This window comes from Lactuca virosa, chromosome 4 (genome assembly GCF_052849685.1).
Source record: "Lactuca virosa cultivar CGN04683 chromosome 4, Lactuca_virosa_CGN04683_v6, whole genome shotgun sequence".
Lineage (NCBI taxonomy): Eukaryota > Viridiplantae > Streptophyta > Magnoliopsida > Asterales > Asteraceae > Lactuca > Lactuca virosa.
In genome coordinates, this window is record NC_136429.1 from 493,398,902 (window position 1) to 493,418,207 (window position 19,306).

A 19,306-nucleotide genomic window follows, 5' to 3' on the forward strand; every position below is an offset into this window, starting at 1 on the left:
CACCATGTCGATTCGAATGGTTATTCACAACTTGTTTGCGATCCTCGGCATCCCAGTCGCAAATTTGAAGTGCATATCGAGAATTAACATGCCATTGAAATGTTCAATGAATCTCAAAAGAAATCTAGGATTTTTCAAATACATTTAAAACTTAATCTCTTTTCGTTTTTCATGGTGAAAATTAGTGAATCGTCATTCACTTACCTTCAAATTATTTACTTTTAGATTACGGCATCCCTTTTCTAAGTTGTAAATAATGTTGTTGGATCCTAGCCCTAATTTCTCATTTGGGTATTTAATTGGGGATTCATTTCTAATCAAACTTTGTTCCTTTCTATTTCAGATGTCAAATGCAAACGCAAACAACAACGCTTCTGGATCATTCTCGCTGATGAACCTGTGTCAAAAGGTGACATTTGATGGGTCAAACTTCAACGAGTGGATGAGATACATTCGCATGATAACTCGCTACGAGGACAAAGAATATGTCCTCGATGAGAAGCTCGAAAAGATCAACCCAGAAGTTGCTACTCCTGAAGAGTTGGCCGCCTTTGAGGCCCACGAGCGTGATGCTACGAAAGTTCATTGCATCATGCTGGCCACCATGAACATCGAACTCCAAAAGTCCTGTGAGGACATGTATCCATATGAGATGCACCAAGATTTGCTGGACAGGTACCACCAAAGCACAAGGCAAGAGCGCTATGAGATCATCACCAACATGATCATCGCTAGGATGGGGAGTGGAGAATCCCTAACTGCTCATTTGCAAAGAATGCAAAGGTATGTTGATCGTCTTCTCAAACTTAATGTTAAGTTTGATGAGGATTTGGCTATCGACATCATCCTCCACTCCTTGCCTTCCTGCTACAACCAGTTCAGAATGACCTACCACATGAATAAGGAAGAGGTCACCCTAAGTAAGCTTCAAGGGCTCCTGAGGAAAGCTGAGAGCAACCTCAAGGACAAATCTATTGCATCATCCTCTACTGTAGCTGCTCCTGTGTTGGCAATTGGCCAAGGAAAGGGAAAGAAGAGGAAGGCCCCTTCTAAGAGCCACCATAAGGGTAAGACCCAAGATGGTTCCTCTTCTAGTGGGACCAAATCAGGTTCTGTTAAGCCCTCTTCTGACCCCAAGGAAGCAGAGTGCTTCTATTGCCACCAGAAGGGCCACTGGAAACGAAGCTGCCCAAAATATCTGCAGGACATTAAGGATGGGAAGATAAAGCCCACCTTTGTAGGTATGTATTTAATTAAATCTAATAACTCATCACTTGCTACTTCATGGGTCCTTGATACTGGATGTGGTTACCACATTTGTTCTGATTTGCAGGGGCTAAGAAAAAGTAGGGAAGTGGAGCATGGAAGGATAAACTTGATCATGGGAAACAAGAAGTCTTCACCAGTAACCAAAATCGGATTTTATTCCTTAGTGTTGAGTAATGGTTTAGGGCTAGATTTAAATAATTGTTGCTATTCGCCAGATATGGCAAGGAACATCATTTCTTTTCATGGGTTGTTTAGACAAGGTTTCAGATATTCGTTTGATAATAGTAATGGTTCTATTAATGCTTATTTGAATGGTGTCTTTTATTTCAATGCATTACCTTGTAATGGGATTTATGAATCTGTGTTAATTATAGATAATTTAGGAAATGATGTGTTGAATATTGATTCGTCCACAAGTTTGGACAAAACATGCTTGTGGCATTGTCGCCTTGGCCATGTTAACAAGAAACGCATAGCCCAACTCCAAAAGGATGGAGTCTTGGAGTCATTCGACCTTAGGGACGATGACGTGTGTGAGTCTTGTTTACTTGGGAAGATAACCAAGTCACCCTTTACTGGCTCATGTGAAAGGGGTGAGGGTGTATTGGATCTCATACATACAGATGTATGTGGACCCTTTTGATCCACCACAAGGGACGCTTGTCACTTCTACGTGACTTTTACAGACGATTATAGTAGATATGGATATATATACTTAATCAAGCAAAAGTCAGAAACCTTTGAAAAGTTCAAAGAGTTCAAGAATGAAGTGGAGAATCAGCTGGGCAGGAAAATCAAGATACTTCGATCTGATCGAAGGGGAGAGTACCTAAGTCTTGAGTTTCACGACTATCTAAAAGAATGTGGAATAGTTTCGCAATTGACGCCTCCTAGAACGCCACAATTGAATGGTGTAGCTGAGAGACGTAATCGAACCTTATTGGACATGGTTCATTCTATGATGAGTCGTGCTTCATTACCAATCTCATTCTGGGGGTATGCCTTAGAGACTGCCGCCCATATCCTTAACTTAGTTCCCACCAAGAAGGTTGCCAAGACACCTCACGAGATGTGGACAGGGAAAGCTCCCTCGTTAGCACATATCAAGGTTTGGGGTTGTGAAGCTTTCGTTAGATGAGAGACTCATGACAAGCTAGAACCTCGTAGTGAGAAGTGTTATTTCATCGGCTATCCATAGAAGTCTTTTGGCTATCTCTTCTTTAGACCAAGTGACAATGTTGTCTTTGTTACTAGGAGAGGAGTTTTCAGAGAGAGAGAACTCATAAGTCAAGGAGACAGTGGGAGTCAGATTGACCTTGAAGAGCTTCAAGAGTCAGGAGATGAAGGAACCTCTAACACTGGCGTTCAACCTGAGGAGGAAACTCCTGTTGAACCAATTGACCAGTCCTTACTGTTGGATTAGTGTCTAAGTCCATAACTATTTTGGTATGTACTTGACCCGATTATGAGCATGGTCCTTTTGGGTTGCCTTTACCATAGCAATATGTAGGATGAATTAAGGAGAGAGAAAGGTTTAATTATGATTTATTAATATATTATAAGAATAATATATTAAAGGAGAAATCATATAGTTTAATTAATATTAGTCAAGAATTAATTAAGAATTAATTTTGTGACTAAAAGAGATTAATTAAATTAAGGGGACTGATATTGTAATTATAAGATAGTTACAAAGTTGGGCTTAGGATCCATTAGATGGCAATGGATGAATTCAATATGGAGGACCATAAAGAAATCGTCCAAGGGCCTTCTGGAATGGTCCATTGGACTGCTTAGGGCTTAAGCAGTCAGATTAGGGTTTCCTAGTTGTAAACCCTAATAGCCTACATGTATATATAGGACCCCTATGCTCCAAAAACGTGGACAAGTGTTCCTCTAGGGTTTCCAGCCGTTTTTGGTGCATCCACTCTCCTCCCTCTTCATCCAAGTTGCTTAGTGGTGTTTGTGACTCCATTAGAGGTGCAACATTTGAGGCACTAAGCTTTCTGAAGCCAATCAAAGCAAGGATTGATTGTTATTGCTATATAACAATCAAAGGTAATTACTAAACCCTTATTTCAGTTCTTATTTGATAGATCTAGGGTTTGTAAGTCTTGGATTCATTGCATGTACAATAGAAAAACCTAGATCCAAGCATTAGGGTTTGTATGAGCACATAGGATTGTTCTTATGCTTAAAACCCATCAGTGGTATCAAAGCCTTGATTGGTTTCTGTTGTATGTGATGCAATTGTCGTTTTTCTACTGAAAATCATTTTTCTTGCCTCTGCCCGACTCAACTCGGCGAGTCAGTATCTGGACTCGGCGAGTTGGCCCTACTCGGCGAGTTCAGGACTGACTCGGAGAGTCCGAGAGTCTGACAGAGTATATTTCGGGATTTACTTGCTGTTTTGTTGTAGGATTGATGCCAAAATCGTTTTTTGATAATAAAATCCGAATTTTATTGTATGTAAATGATTATCCTTACCAAAACAAAAGATAATTTCAAATCTTCTGAATAATAGTTTCTTTATATGATAAATATAGATTATTCAAATTATTTGGTAATTAATTGTTTGATTTATATTATTTGTTATTTGATCCCTAGTAAGTTTGAATAGTTTCAAATTACCCCCTTTAGGTTTATAGTTTAAATTTGAACTTAAAAGTTTTGTTTTTGAAATTTAAATAGTTAAACCCTAATGTTTTGAAATGTTTCAAAACTTTCCCTCAAGTTTTGGAATTTAAAATTTTGATTAATAGTTTAATTATGTAATATTTAAATTCTAAAACTCTAGTATTTTGAAAAGTTCAAATTACACCCTCATGGTTTTGTTACGTTAATTAAAAGTTTAATTAAAAGAGAAAGTTAATAAAACCACCTAGTATTTTAAAAGTGTAAAATACACCCTATACTATATATTTGTAACATTAAAAGTCTAATATTATATATATATGAGTAAAGAGTCAGTCTTACCGTTAGTAGGCCTCATTCACGAAGCTGGTCTATAAGGGGTGTTTAAGGAAATTGCCTATAAAATGGCGATTGAATGGGTATCCACTCTTACCCACCGCACTCCTGACAGTGGAGGGTCGTTAGCCGAATGGGTAGGATAGGACGAAACCTTCCATTATAAGTATAACGAAGTACAAAGTAACTAAATGCTTTTACAAATTCCCAATCTTAGTTACCTCAGGGCAAAATGTGAATTTGTATGCTAATCCATGGAATTACACTTCGTACCATTGTCAAACGTTAGTGGAGCGTGTGTGGCTAACCGACACACTAATTTGGGATTGACATTGGTGGCGAAGGGTGGCTCGATGTTTATCATAGATCAATGGAGCGTGTGTGGCTAACCAGCACATTGATTAGGTGATAGTAGCAATTGGGTGCACCATGTGATTCGTATGGTTATTCACACCTTGTTTGTGATCCTCGGCATCCCAATCGCAAACTTGAAGGGCATAATCGAGATTAAACATGCCATTGAAAAGTTCAATGAATCTCAAAAGATCTAGGAGTTTCAATTCATTTAAAACTTAAATTTCTTTTTCGTTTTTCATGGTGGGAATTGGTAAATCGTCATTTACCTACCTTCAAATATTCTGCAACTAGATTACGGCATCCCTCTTCTAAGTTGTAGAATGTTGTGTTGGATCCTAGCCTTGATGTTTCATTTGGGTGTTACATCAAGGATTCTTATCAACTAACTTGAATTTTCTCTAGTGTTGTAGATGTCTAAATCTTACAATGGTCTTCCCAAGTCCCTTGGAACAAGCTTTCCAAATGAAGATGACATTTCACGATACGATCAAGGAAATGAGAGTCATGCTTCACTTCCTCCACCTCCTCCAATTATTCTCCCTAACCCACAAGTTCAAAGGCTTGAAAAGTTCAAGCTCACTCAATCCCTTTTGGCAAGTAAACACGAAGATGGGAAACCTGTGTGTGCACACATCTTAGAGATGAAGTCACACATTGATAGGTTAAGGATGATGGGTGTCGATATCTCAGAAATGTTGGCTGTTGACTGGGTTCTTCAGTCCCTTCCTGAATCATATAGTGAGTTCGTTAGAGAGTACTATATGATGGACCATGACGTGACCCTCATTGATTTGACCTATTTGCTTATAGCTGTTGAATCAGAAATGATTTGGCGTGCTGATCGAGCAAATTTGTCTGGCAAATCAAACTCCGAAGCTTCAATGGACATTGAAAATGGTGACATTGGAAATCCAGAAAAGGTAAATTCTGAGATAGTTCCTTGTGCCATTCCAAAAGAGTCCATTTGCTTCTACTGCCAAGAGAAGGGGCATTGGAGACGAAGCTTCCCTGTTTACCTGAGAGATCTAAGAGATGGGAGAGTCAAGACGTATGGCTCTACTTCAGGTAAAATCCAATAACTAACTCTATAAGTTCCTATTCTTTGATTTTCAATACATGATGTTATAAGATTACATTTTGATGTAGGATCGAAGAAAAGAGAGGAAGCTTAAGGGAAGAAGTAACCTGAATCTGATCGTGAAGAAATGGATTTCGATCGCATTGCTTGAAGATCGGATTTTTGAGCTACTACTTTAGACTTAGAATAGATTGCTTAGAAATTGAAATAGCATAGTTTTCATTTGAATTGCATTGTAAGGACAAGTTTTTCCGCAATAAAATGAATTTTGATTTCGTCCTATTTATTTATCCTTGCAATGGCATATGTGAAAATGGATGTTTATGTATTTCTAATTTTAGCAATGTTGAATTGGATGAGATTCTTGATTATGTAATTTGTGAAATGTTGAGGATTTGCCAAATAAAGGAAGATTATCATCGCCCAAGTTTCAATTAGACAGAAACTTAGAATCATACAACTTGGTTGCGTGATGAATGAGAAACTTCATATTTTGGAAATTAGACTAATTTTTTTGGCAAAGTGTCAAGAGAAGGACCAGGAGATCGAGTACACTAGGTTGTGCGTTGATCAAGTCCACCACAAGAGTGATAAAGATATTCGTCATGATTTACTAAAGTTTAGTAAATATGATTATACTTATAAGATTAAGTATAATTCTGAGTTGATTGAAAGAGTTTCAATCAATAGCAGAACGAATAAGAAGAATCAGGTAGGCAGAAAGATAAAAGTTTCTCTATTCTAAGAAGAAGGGAGAGTACCTTTTATTGTGTTTTATGATAAGTCTTAATGATTAAGAACCATATCTCAATTGATCCTCTAAGTGAGTCTTAGTTCACTTGCATGTCTAAGAAGAGGAATCGAGAATTGTGAAAATGGTTAAATCAAGAAGTCAATCATACTTCGTTCCAATATCAAGTCTTAGAGTCAAGATTCTGACATGAGTGACAAGTCTTAAGTAGGTTTATAACACTCGATAAATGTGGAATTTGGAAAAGTTTTCTTATTCTTACACATTTGAAATTGGTAAGTTGTGATGTCTTGGATAAGACAAAGACCAACCAGGACCAATTGTGTGAAGTGTTAAACTTGACAAAAGGCTACACTAACTCTTGAATATTTGTTTGTCAAGAAATGTTTCTTGACAAGAGAATTTTATATGTCAAGGAGTCAGTGGGAGTCTTAATGGTCTTGAAAAGTTTCAAGAACAAATCAAGAGTAAACCTAGTTGATCATCACTAGCACACGACATGAGGTTTAAAGCCTATCGTGGATGACATACTCTTTTTCTGTGCCATTCCAATTGAGTTAATTATGCGTGTGAGTTCTATGAGTTCTCATTTGAATGCATAAAGACAAAGCACCTTGATCAATGGAAAGTACATTGATATGAAAGGGTGAGTTGCTTGGAAGACATGGTGGGCATTCATGTTACCATGAGGCAAGAAATCAAGATTAAACAAGTTCAGTCCATATGGTTTTGGATTTGTCGCAAACTTTCGTTTTGACAAATTCACATGGATAGGAACACATACATCATAAAATCTAAGTGTCATAAGGTTTTCCTCCTTCATGAAAATGATTGTGAGGAAATGCTTTCACTAAGAGAGATTTTAAGAAGATAGCAATTGTGAAAATTGTATTCTCAAATTCGATTATGATTACGACATCCCTTTTCATAGTTCGAATTGTGAGATTTGGCAATTGATCTGAACATTTGGGACTTAGTAACATAAATTCCGAATTGTTTAGACACACATGTGAGCTATCTAAGGCAAAGGTGTATGAGCTTAAAAAGCTTAGATAAAGGCTTGTCAAAGCATTAGGTATTAGAAATGTGAACTTAAGGAATTCAATAAGCATTGTTTTCTGGAAGTTCAATTGTTTTCTGAATACATGTCAAAGCTAGTGGGAGCATAAGTGTTATGCTGGTAAGAAAATAATCATCATGTTAGTGGGAGCATGATTATTATGGTAAGTATTGCAAGTTAGAAATATTAATTATAGAAAACAAAGATTCACTTTGCAAAGTTGCAAGGGTTGAAAAGTTGTTTTGCTATAATTAAGGGAGAGAATATTATACTTCGTTTCAAAATTCTAAAGCTTAGATCGAGAAATGTTAATAAATTTAGTCAAGGATACATAGTGCATTCTCAAAATTCGATTATGATTATGGCATCCCTCTTCATAGTTCGAATTGTGGGAACAGGACACATAAAATAGTATGGCAGAAGGATGATGAAGTATCATGTCTTTATGTGAGACATTATGCATCGTGTCCAATAAGCTTCGGGTATAGGATCGATTGCATATGCTATAATATTAGACCATTCTATAATTTTCCAAATGCCTAGGGCATTAAGAGGGAAAAAGGAACTAGAATCGGTTTTGACTAAAATAATTAAACAACTATCAAAGGACGATCTGAGGTTCACTGAGGATTTGTCACTTGTGAGTAGTTGGAAGTATAGTATTGGATGGACTATATTGACATTATTATGAATAGATAGGATTCTATTAAGAATGAGTTGTCATATGGCAAATATGGAAATGTTTCCATTAATGGGAGTTGGATATTAAGAATCTATGTAGATTAGAAACTTTTATGCAAAAGGATGTTCAAAGGAATGTACTTTGAGTGAGAGACATCACATCTATAAAATTGTTTTGTAACAATTTCTGATAGAGAACTTAGTAATTTCATTAGCCAAGTCCTAGTGACTTTTGTGCTATGACTTTACGAAAGGGTCGTTGCATAAAATGTTAGAATCTAACATATTCTAATAGTGGCAAGAACCTTGTATTCTTACACTAATGATAAGGATTAGGGATTGTGAAATGAGTTTCATTGGAAAAGGTTTTCAATTGATCTAATTTTACAAAGTATGGACCATAGGAAACCAAATTGTGCATGCTTGGAGCATGGGACAATTGTGGTTATAATTCGAGTAATAAGTTGAGTTTCTGAAACAGTAAGCAATGAATAATGAGTAATCAATATGGTGTTTAAATAAAAGTGTTTTATTTACGCTCAAAAAGTTTTGGGACCATATAGGATTAATATTATTATTGCGTTTCACTTTGCATGTTTTGACTTCCAGAATAACTAGGTTATTCGAACCTCCACAGTCGATCGTACGTTGGAAGTAGGTATGAAGGAAGACTGTCATGAATCTGTCTGTAGATTGTCTAAAGTGTTTAGACATAGCACAAGTTTGCCGCAGAGTTCATGAGTGCTTTGATAAGATTAAAGTATTGGATTAAACCCACGCTCACTTGAATCACTTCATGGTTTTATCACGAGTGATTGGTGAGACGATAATATTGTATATTCTTGAAACCAAGACGTGTGAGTTGTTACTTGCTGATCAGTTGCACATTGATGATAAGTAAACGCACCAATAACTTGGTGTTATAAAACTTATTGTTGTGTGTGATTCGATTAGTAGGTGCAAGGAAACATTTGAGTCAAAGTTTATCCATTCCTTTTACCCAAGGTAGGATAAAAGCGATATCTGTGGGCCCCTCGATGATTTAGTGATGACAAAGAAAAGTGCTCGGCCGGGCCAGGACTGATTTGATTTGTTCAATTAGTCAGTCGTCATAAATCGGAAATCGGGAAACGACACATAGACTGAGAGAATGATTCCAATCCATGTCTCATGTCTATACGATATCTTGTAGAATGGAGGAATATATAATCCCTTATCTAAAGGACACGCGTATCTGATAAGATCAGAGTTGACAGCGGCTTTTGGAAGCTACGATTGCTGATCCGGTTCTGAAGTCATACGCAGAATAGTTATTAGACTTATCCAGGTGGGAGACTGTTGGATTAGTGTCTAAGTCCATAACTATTTTGGTATGTACTTGACCCGATTATGAGCATGGTCCTTTTGGGTTGCCTTCACCATAGCAATATGTAGGATGAATTAAGGAGAGAGAAAGGTTTAATTATGATTTATTAATATATTATAAGAATAATATATTAAAGGAGAAATCATATAGTTTAATTAATATTAGTCAAGAATTAATTAAGAATTAATTAAGAATTAATTTTGTGACTAAAAGAGATTAATTAAATTAAGGGGACTGATATTGTAATTATAAGATAGTTACAAAGTTGGGCTTAGGATCCATTAGATGGCAATGGACGAATTCTATATGGAGGACCATAAAGAAATCGTCCAAGGATGGTCCATTGGACTGCTTAGGGCTTAAGCAGTCAGATTAGGGTTTCCTAGTTGTAAACCTAATAGCCTACATGTATATATAGGACCCCTATGCCCCAAAAACGTGGACAAGTGTTCCTCTAGGGTTTCCAGCCATTTTTGGTGCATCCACTCTCCTCCCTCTTCATCCAAGTTGCTTAGTGGTGTTTGTGACTCCATTAGAGGTGCAACATTTGAGGCACTAAGCTTTCTGAAGCCAATCAAAGCAAGGATTGATTGTTATTGCTATATAACAATCAAAGGTAATTACTAAACCCTTATTTCAGTTCTTATTTGATAGATCTAGGGTTTGTAAGTCTTGGATTCATTGCATGTACAATAGAGAAACCTAGATCCAAGCATTAGGGTTTGTATGAGCACATAGGATTGTTCTTATGCTTAAAACCCATCACTTACCTCTTAGACGTTCGTGTATAGTTATTGTTCCACCCCAGTGTAGGAAACTTGTAATGGATAATTTTGGATTCAACATTTGATGATTAAATAAAGGTGTGTTATTTATAAGCAAGTTACTATCTTGTGTTGATTATTTATCTATTGTTTCAATTTTGCATGTTTTGACTTCCTGAATAATAAGATTATTCAAACGGTCCACAATCGCTCATATGTTGGAAGTAGATATGAAAGAAGATTGTCATAAATTAGTTTGTAGATTGTCTAAAAGGTTTTAGACATAGCAAAGGTTTGCTACAAAGTTTATGAGTGCTTATGAAATATGTTTTGAGCATTGGAATAAACCCGCACTTGCTAGTATCACTTCATGAAAGTTATCACAAGTGATCGCAAGATGATAATATCATATAATCTTTAAACCTAGAGATATGGTTATTGTTTGCTAGTTGATTATGCATTGATGATGCAGAAACGCATCAGTAACTTGATGTTATAAAACACATTATTGTGTGTAACTTAGCTAGTAAATGATAGAAGCATATAAGTCGAAGTTTTTCTATGCCTTTTATTCTAAGAGAATAAAAGCGATATCTTGGCCACTCGATGATTTAGTTTGACTTATGTGCCGGGCCCGGTCAGAATGAAGTTGATGTGTTCAACTAAATTCTATGTCGAATAAATCAGAGATCGAGAAACAAAATCCTGGACAACGAGTATTGTCAGCATGATATCTGGAACAGAGGATTATATGATCCCTTATCTGAAGGACAGGATTTTGATCAGAGTTAACAGAAGTGTATAAGAGCTACGATTGCTAACTGGATTCTGAAGTCATATGTGAGATATAGTTACTAGACTTATCCAAGTGGGAGACTGTTGGATTAGTGTCTAAGCCCGTAACTATATTTGGTATGTACTTGACCCGGTTATGCATGGTCCTTTTGGGTTGCCTTCACCAAAGCAACTTGACAAGGTAATTTGAGGAAAGAGAGAGGATATTATGGTTTATTAATATATTATAAGAATAATATATTAAAGGAGAAATCATATTTATTTAATTAGTATTAGTCATAAATTAATTAAGAATTAATTTGGTGACTAAAAGAGATTAATTAAATAAAGGGGTACAAACTGTCAAATGTGTGATAGTTGAGTTTTGGGTTGGGAAACCTAATGGCCTAAGGGGGAACGAAATTATGATGAGGGATTATCATATTTTCGTCCAAGGGCCTTATTCCAGAAGGTTCCTTGGGCTACTTGGTGGCTAAGGTATCCATTAGGGTTTAGACTGAAACCCTAGCACCCAACAGTATAAATAAGACCCCAAGGCTCCAATTTTCGGCCACTTGCTTCCAAGAGAAACCCTAGGGCTGAAAATTAGCATCATCCCTCCTCTCTCAAAGTTGCCTTCTTGCTTGAGGTGTTTGTGATCCATTAGAGGAGTTATAATTGTGACTCTAAGCTCAAGAGAAGAAGAAAAGAAGATCTAAGCCAATCTTTGAAGAGGTAAACATCTAGATCTGATGTATTAAGTTAAATTTTGAATTATGTATGCTAGATTAGGGTTTGCAAGTCTTGGATTCAAAGCATGTACATTAAAGAAACCTAGATCCAAGCATTAGGGTTTGTATGAGCACATAGGATTGTTCTTATGCTTAAAACCCATCAATAAAGCAGTGGATCCCGGGCACGGATCTCTTCCTTCAAAGTCAAGAGAGACTTCAAAGTGCTTGTTTGGATTCCCGTTGAATTACGATCAAGTACTTGTTGAGAAGCAGTGAAAGGCATCTTTTATATATAAGGCTATTAAGGGTGGCTTTCGCTTCAATTCTGGTTTCCGATACTTGACATAAGACCGAAATAGAACGTGTACTTGTGAGACCGATGTGGCCTGTTAAACAAGTAGGTTTGGAACATATTCAGTGACTTGTTGATAAATGTTAATTAGAAATCTAAAAAAAAACCTGGATCCTTTGGGAAGAAAAGTCTTGGTGAAAGACATTTTCATAAGGATCTCTCAAAAATAAAAGGAGATTTCAGGGTACTTTCATAAAAGTGGTTTCGTTAATTCAAGGGTGAAATCTAGAGCATTTAATTGTTCACCATCAATGCTTTAAAGGTTTTGAATTTTGGGTTTCACTTAGTACGTAGTGGCACGAAACTAAGATCATTAACACAGAAGTTGTGTAACCGTAAACCTCAGTGGTAATGCTGAGAGTCTCAAGGGTTACATTTATGAGATGAAGTATGATGGAGAATAAATAGGAGTTGGTTAAAGAACCGAATGTACCTCTGCTATAAAAGATAGACCAAGCAGAAAAACTCTTAACTCAATTTGAGAAGAGTAAGGTAGCTCATGATTAGAGTGAATTTGACAGCCTGATTGGGATGACATGATTTGTATATATCAAGTCATTAAGGCTTCACTCAAAATCTTTTGAGGCTTGGGTCAACATGCAGCAGCATGCTTCTAGGGACACTTTGCTAGTACTTAGATAAAGAATTATACCTGCCCCAGCTCCATCATTGAGAATAGTCCTTATACACAAATTATATTAAGAGTAAAGCAAATTGCAATGAAAGAAAATATTTTTGAGTTTTGAAGTTTCTGAAAAGAAATAAGATAGAAAAGAAAAATATTTTTGGATTTTATAAGATTTTCTGAAAAAGAATTAAAACAGAAAGAAAAATATTTTTGAATTTTATGAAAATAAAAGGAAAAACATAAAATAAATTGCGAGAAAAGAGTATACATACTATACAACCGAAAACATCATTTAGAGATGAGAGGCGAACCGAGCCCGGTGATACCGAACCTGAAATAGGCCGAGCGTTCGGTTCATTTCGGTTCCCGGAAGAACCGAACCCGAAATGGACCGAGCGTTCGCTCTATTTCGCTTCCAACTTTTATTGAGACAAAAGAGATTTCGGTACAGATTCGGCTTCCATCATTCCTAAGGCTTGTAGGATTTTATTGAAACTTGCTTCAGGCAAGGCCTTAGTAAAGATGTCAGCCAATTGATCAGTGGTTCTTACGAAATGAATTTCGACGTTACCATCTTCCACATGATCTTTGATAAAGTGATACCTTAGTGCTATGTGTTTCGTCTTTGAGTGTTACACTGGATTATGACAAATCCTAATTGCACTCTCTGAGTCACAATTTAGTGGGATTTTCTTCATGTTCAGGACGTAGTCTCGAAGTTGACTTTGTATCCAAATGACCTGAGATGTACATGATGCTGCGGCTATATATTCTGCTTCGGCAGTGGAGAGAGAGACACACGATTGTTTCTTGGATTGCCAGCTAACAAGTTTGCCGTCTAGAAATTGGCATCCTCCAGTGGTACTCTTTCGGTCCAGTCCACATCCCCTAAGATCAGCATCTGAGAACGCTTGGACAAAGAACCCTGATTTGGCTGGGTACCACAAACCGAGAGAAGAGGTTCGCTTCAGGTACCGAAAGATGTTCTTCACAGCTAGCAGGTGAGGTTCACGTGGATTAGCTTGAAACCTGGCACAATAACAAACAGAGAACATTATGTCTGGTGGACTTGCTGTTAGATACATTAGAGACCCTATCATCTGACGATAAAGGGTCATGTCAGCAGCCAGTTTGTCCAGAGAAGGTGTTAGCTTTGTGCCAAACGCCATAGGAACCTTTACTTTCGAATCTCCCATCATTCCAAACCTGGCGAGCAAGGTCTTCGTGTAAGCCTCTTGATTAATGAAAATGCCTTCGGGTCCCTGTCTTATATTCAATCCAAGGAAAAAGTTAATGGGACCCATTGAGCTCATTTCAAATTTAGTCTCCATCAACTTCCTAAATTCAGCTGTTAAGCTAGGATTTATGGAACCGAAGATGATATCATCAACGTAAATCTGAACGATCATAAGGTGGTCACCCTCTTTCTTATGAAAGGAGGTTGGGTCAACCGAACCTTGTTTAAGCTTAGACATTTTGAGAAATCTAGTTAGAGTTTCATACCATGCCCTTGGTGCTTGCTTGAGACCATAGACTGCCTTGTCCAGAATATAGCAGTGATCTGGATACATCTCGTTCACGAAACCCGGTGGTTGCTCTACATACACCGTCTCTTCCAGTTCTCCATTTAGAAAGGCATACTTCACATCCATTTGGAATACTTCAAAGTTCTTGTGTGCAGCATAGGCGAGAAAAATACGAACCGATTCTAGCCTTGCTACTGGAGCGAAGGTCTCTTCGTAATCTATGCCTTCTTCTTGACAGTAACCTTTCACAACCAATCTTGCCTTTTTGCGTATCACATTTCCTTCCTTATCCATCTTGTTCCTGAAAACCCACTTTAATCCAACCACGGAAGTATCCTTTGGTGTTGGAATCAGTCTCCACACTTTATTTCGTTCGAACTCATTGAGTTCGTCCTGGATCGCCTGTACCCAATCAGAATGATCGAGTGCAGTCTTGATCGTCTTTGGTTCGACTTTGGAGATGAACGGATTAAACATGCATAATTCCACTTTAGAGAAAAGTGCAGTTTGTTTCGCTTTCAGTTGTGATCGTGTGAGAACCTTTTCTGTCGAATCACCAATAATTTGTGTTTGTGGATGATCTTTGGTCCATTTGGTGAGAGGAGGGTAATTAGGATCATATGAGGAATCCAGTTCAGCATTCACTTCTTCTTCAAATTCTGACTGAGTATCATCATCGTTTGTATTCGCATTCTCCCCCTCGAATGATGATATTACCTCAGTTTCAGGCTCAGAATTCTCCCCCTGGACTCGACTTTCGGTTAGAGTAAATGATGATGAGCTCTCCCCCTGGAATGGTGAATCTTGGTTATGTTGGAAAGACGAACCCTCCCCCTGAATATGAGAACTATCTTTCGGAGGTTCGCTTGTGTCTGGCTGTTCGGTTGTTACCGGTTGTTCTTCGGCCATTTTCTTCGCAGCATCATCGATTATCTTCTTCAAGTTATCTACCTTGTTATCTGCAGCTTCAGATTCAGAGAGAATAGCCTTTTCTGGTTCATCAAATAGCAGCATGTACTGCTCAAAGAGGTTTGAAATGGGTACCGTGACTTGACCAGAGATTGGAAATATTTCCTCCACAGAGCCTTCGGTTGTCTTCAGTTTCTTGACGTAATCATCGAAGGTAACATAATAGGTCTCCTCTATTTTCTTTGAACGCTTGTTGAGAACCCTATATGCTTTGGAGATTAAGGAATAACCCAGAAAGATTCCTTCGTCTGCTTTGACATCAAACTTGTTTCGGTGCTCCTTTGAATTGAAGATGAAGCATCTTGAACCGAACACGTGGAAAAACTTTACATTAGGCTTTCGGTTGTTCAAGATCTCATAGGGAGTGATGGAGAAACGTTTGTTGAGATAATATCTGTTCTGTGTGAAACAAGCAGCAGTAATGGCATCAGCCCAGAAATATAGAGGTAGAGAAGCGAAGCTCAACATGGTTCGGGCTGTTTCACATAATGATCGGTTGCGCCTTTTGACAATTCCATTCTGTTGTGGAGTATATGGAGCCAAGAAGTTGTGAGTTGTCCCCTGCTCTGCAAGAAAATCTTCAAAGTATTTGTTCTTGAACTCCAACCCGTTGTCGCTTCTTATGTTTCAAACTATCTTCCGTAGTTGAACTTCTATGAGTCTATCTGCTTGATAAAGAGTTTAAGCTTGGGAGTGGCCTCTGATTTCTGCTTAAAAAAGAACACCCAAGTAAACCGAGAGAAGTCATCCACTATTACAAGTATATACCTGTTACCACCAATGCTCTCGATTGAAGATGGACCACATAAATAAATATGAAGTAATTCTAGTGGTTCAATAATTTTCGTATTGACTCGAGAAGGATGACTTTGTCGACTTTGCTTTCCCATTTCACACGCAGCACACAAATGTTCTTTGTCGAACTTCAGAACAGGAAGACCTCGAACATGATCCCCAAGCACCAGTTTATTGATGTCTTTGAAATTGAGATGGGATAGTCTTCGGTGCCAAAGCCAGCTTTTGTTTGAGTGAGATTTTGTTAGCAAGCAAACTGCTGGTTTCCCTCGTATGGGATTGAGATTCAGAGGGTACATCTCTCCTTTTCGCTTCGATTTCAGCAGAATATTGTTCGTCTTCTTTTCAATAATCTCTGAACCATCGTCATCGAATGAAACTTTTAACCCGGTACCAACCACTAGTTGAGAAACACTGATAAGGTTGTGTTGTAAACCTTCAACGTACGCCACTTTTCGTATAGTGAAATCGCCATTGGTGATCATACCATAACCTTTAATCGTGCCAAAAGAATTATTACCATACTTGACACTTCCACCATTTGTGAGGGACCGAAACTCTCTCAGCTCTTCCCTTCTTCCTGTCATGTGACGCGAGCAGCCACTGTCTATGTACCATTCATCGTCAAACTGCTCGTCACGTATAACCTGCAAAAATTAAGCAGATTTAGGAACCCAAAGTTTCTTGGGTCCTTGTGAGCCTTTTACAGAACATGGAATTGTAAGAGAAACATCAACTAAAAAGGTTCTTTTTATTAAGGTTGTTTCATCTTTTCTTTTTAAGGTGAAAACTTTGATTTTATCTGATTTGAGTACTTTAGGTTGAGTTTTTGAATTTGAGATTTTGACGTTGGCAGACTTTTGGTTCTCAAAATCAGGTTTAAACGACGTCTTCTTTTCGTTTTCCGAAAAGAGCTTTCCTTTTCCCTTTCGATCATTCTGTGAGTGAGAGTGAGAATGAGAAAGATGAGACTTGGGAGCAGAGTTAAGCTTTCGGTCATTGCTCTTACTTGGTTGAGAGCCGAAACTACTTTCCCTTCGGTTCCTCTCATTGGTTGGTCTAGGACCGAAACCACCCTTTTGGTTTCTCTCATCTTGAGGACCGAAACTTCTTTTTCGGTTGATGTCCGTCTGAGGACCGAAACTCTGTTTTCGGTTGTTTTGAGTCTGGGGAACGAAACTCTTCTTTCGGCTGTTTTCATTATGTTGAGCGTGAGAAGCTGAGTTTGCTTTTGCTTCTTCCTTTGACTTAGAGGGCTTTTCATAGCGAATGTAATTAGGGTTTTGAGAACGCCAAAACTGTTTCCTTTCAGTGAGATTCTTCTTGTATCTCAAATTTCGTTGATGCTTTCGTTCTAACACATGTTTTGGATTTTTGTGGATGTTGGCCTTTTTCTTTGGTCTTTGAGCATGAGTTTCGCTCTTTAGCGAAGAGGTTTCGCTTGACACCATGACCGGTTCGCATGAAGGAATTTTGGTACCACTTGTGCTGGGTACATCAAAGCGTGTAGGATCATTAATTGGTTCTGCCACATACCTACATTTTACTCTCCATGATGTTTTCTTAGATAGACCTTCTGTTTCATCAGCGTTATCAATCGGTACTGACCAGAAAAACTCAATCACAGCCATCAGCATTATCTTCTGCTACTAATGCTGTCAGTTCGACTGTCTGTTGCTGAGTAACTCCTTGAACTGCATAAACTTGATTTGGAGTCGTTTCGACCTTTTGATATACAACAGCCTTTTCCTTGAGGACTTTGGTCTTTTCTTTGGATAAACGAGCGAACTCAACGGAATTTTCAGAAATAAGATTTTTGTTGGTTTCGGGTTCGCTCTTGACAAATTCGGAACAGTCGACCTCATCTTCTACAGATATTACACTCATATCATCATCCTCATTGAATTCAGAAGTGTTTTCAATATCAATTTTATTTTATGAACTCAACTTGGCATTCAAAGAGTCAAATTTTTGTACAGTTTCAGTTTTGATTTTTAATTTGTCATTTTCATCCAACAAATTTTTGAGCATGTCCTTATGGTCTTTTGACTTTATGAAAGACTCTATTTTGTCAAGACCAATTTTGTAAGCAGGAGAAATGTCATCAGAAGAAATAACGTTTTCACAGTTATATGCATTGGCATCGGTTTCATCCTCCTTTAACTCAAGGAAGGGTAAAATCATACGATGTATCTTCTTCCCTATTTCACAATCAAGATGCAATTGAGTAATGGTGGAATATAATCGTTTAGCAATTAAACAAAAAACATTTCGTTGTTTTAAAAGCTTTAAATTATCTCTTTGCAAATAAATTGTTTCATCCCTAGACCTAATTAACTCCTTCTCCTTCTTCTCAATCCACATACGCCTCTCTTCACTCTTCGATGATACCCAGCTGATTTGATCAGTTAGGTTAGAGTTTGTGACGCGAATTTGAGTTAAACTACCACTTATACTAGAAAATTTAGATTTTAATCCATTTAGTTCTTTTTCATAGTTTGTGATTGGAATTTGTAAGGAAACAAGAATAGATTGTACCTTCTTGATCAACTCATCACATTCGTTGATCTGCTCACTGACAGGTTTCGCTGCAAAACACCTGTCTTCTCGCTCCTTTGCTTCATTCAGTCCCCCATCAGTGGTATAGCCTCTCATTTGTGACACCCCAGAAGTCACCATTAGACACTTTCCTATAACGTCTTCTTCTTTCACCAACAGTGCCCTGCCATGTGTGGGCTTCCTCACTTCTTCATCCTCTGAATCAGTGGACCAAACTTCAACACCTCCGAACTCATCGTCAACAATATTTCCCTGTACAATAAGAGCATTCATAGTGTTATTAGATCCAACTTTCTTCTTCTTGATTTCTTCCAATCATCGTGTGAGGTTCGCTTCCTCGTCCTCATCTTCATTCTTTTCTGACATCTTTCTCAGCATACAATCTTTGGCGAAGTGATTTTTGCCTCCGCAGTAGTGACAATTAATGTCCGAGTCACCACCAAGTTTTACTTCCTTCTTTGGTTCTTCGGTCTGAGAAACACTCTTCGGTTCCTCCTTTGATTTCTCGGCACTGTAGCTACCTTGCCAGTTTCGGTTCTTATTTGTTGGGAACCTTCTTTTGATGAACTTCTTGGGATTTGACACCATCAAAGCATACTCTTCACTTGTTAGATCATATTCAGAAAGATCCAAATCTTCTTCTTCTTCAGCAGCATTCTTTCCTTTGGAGATT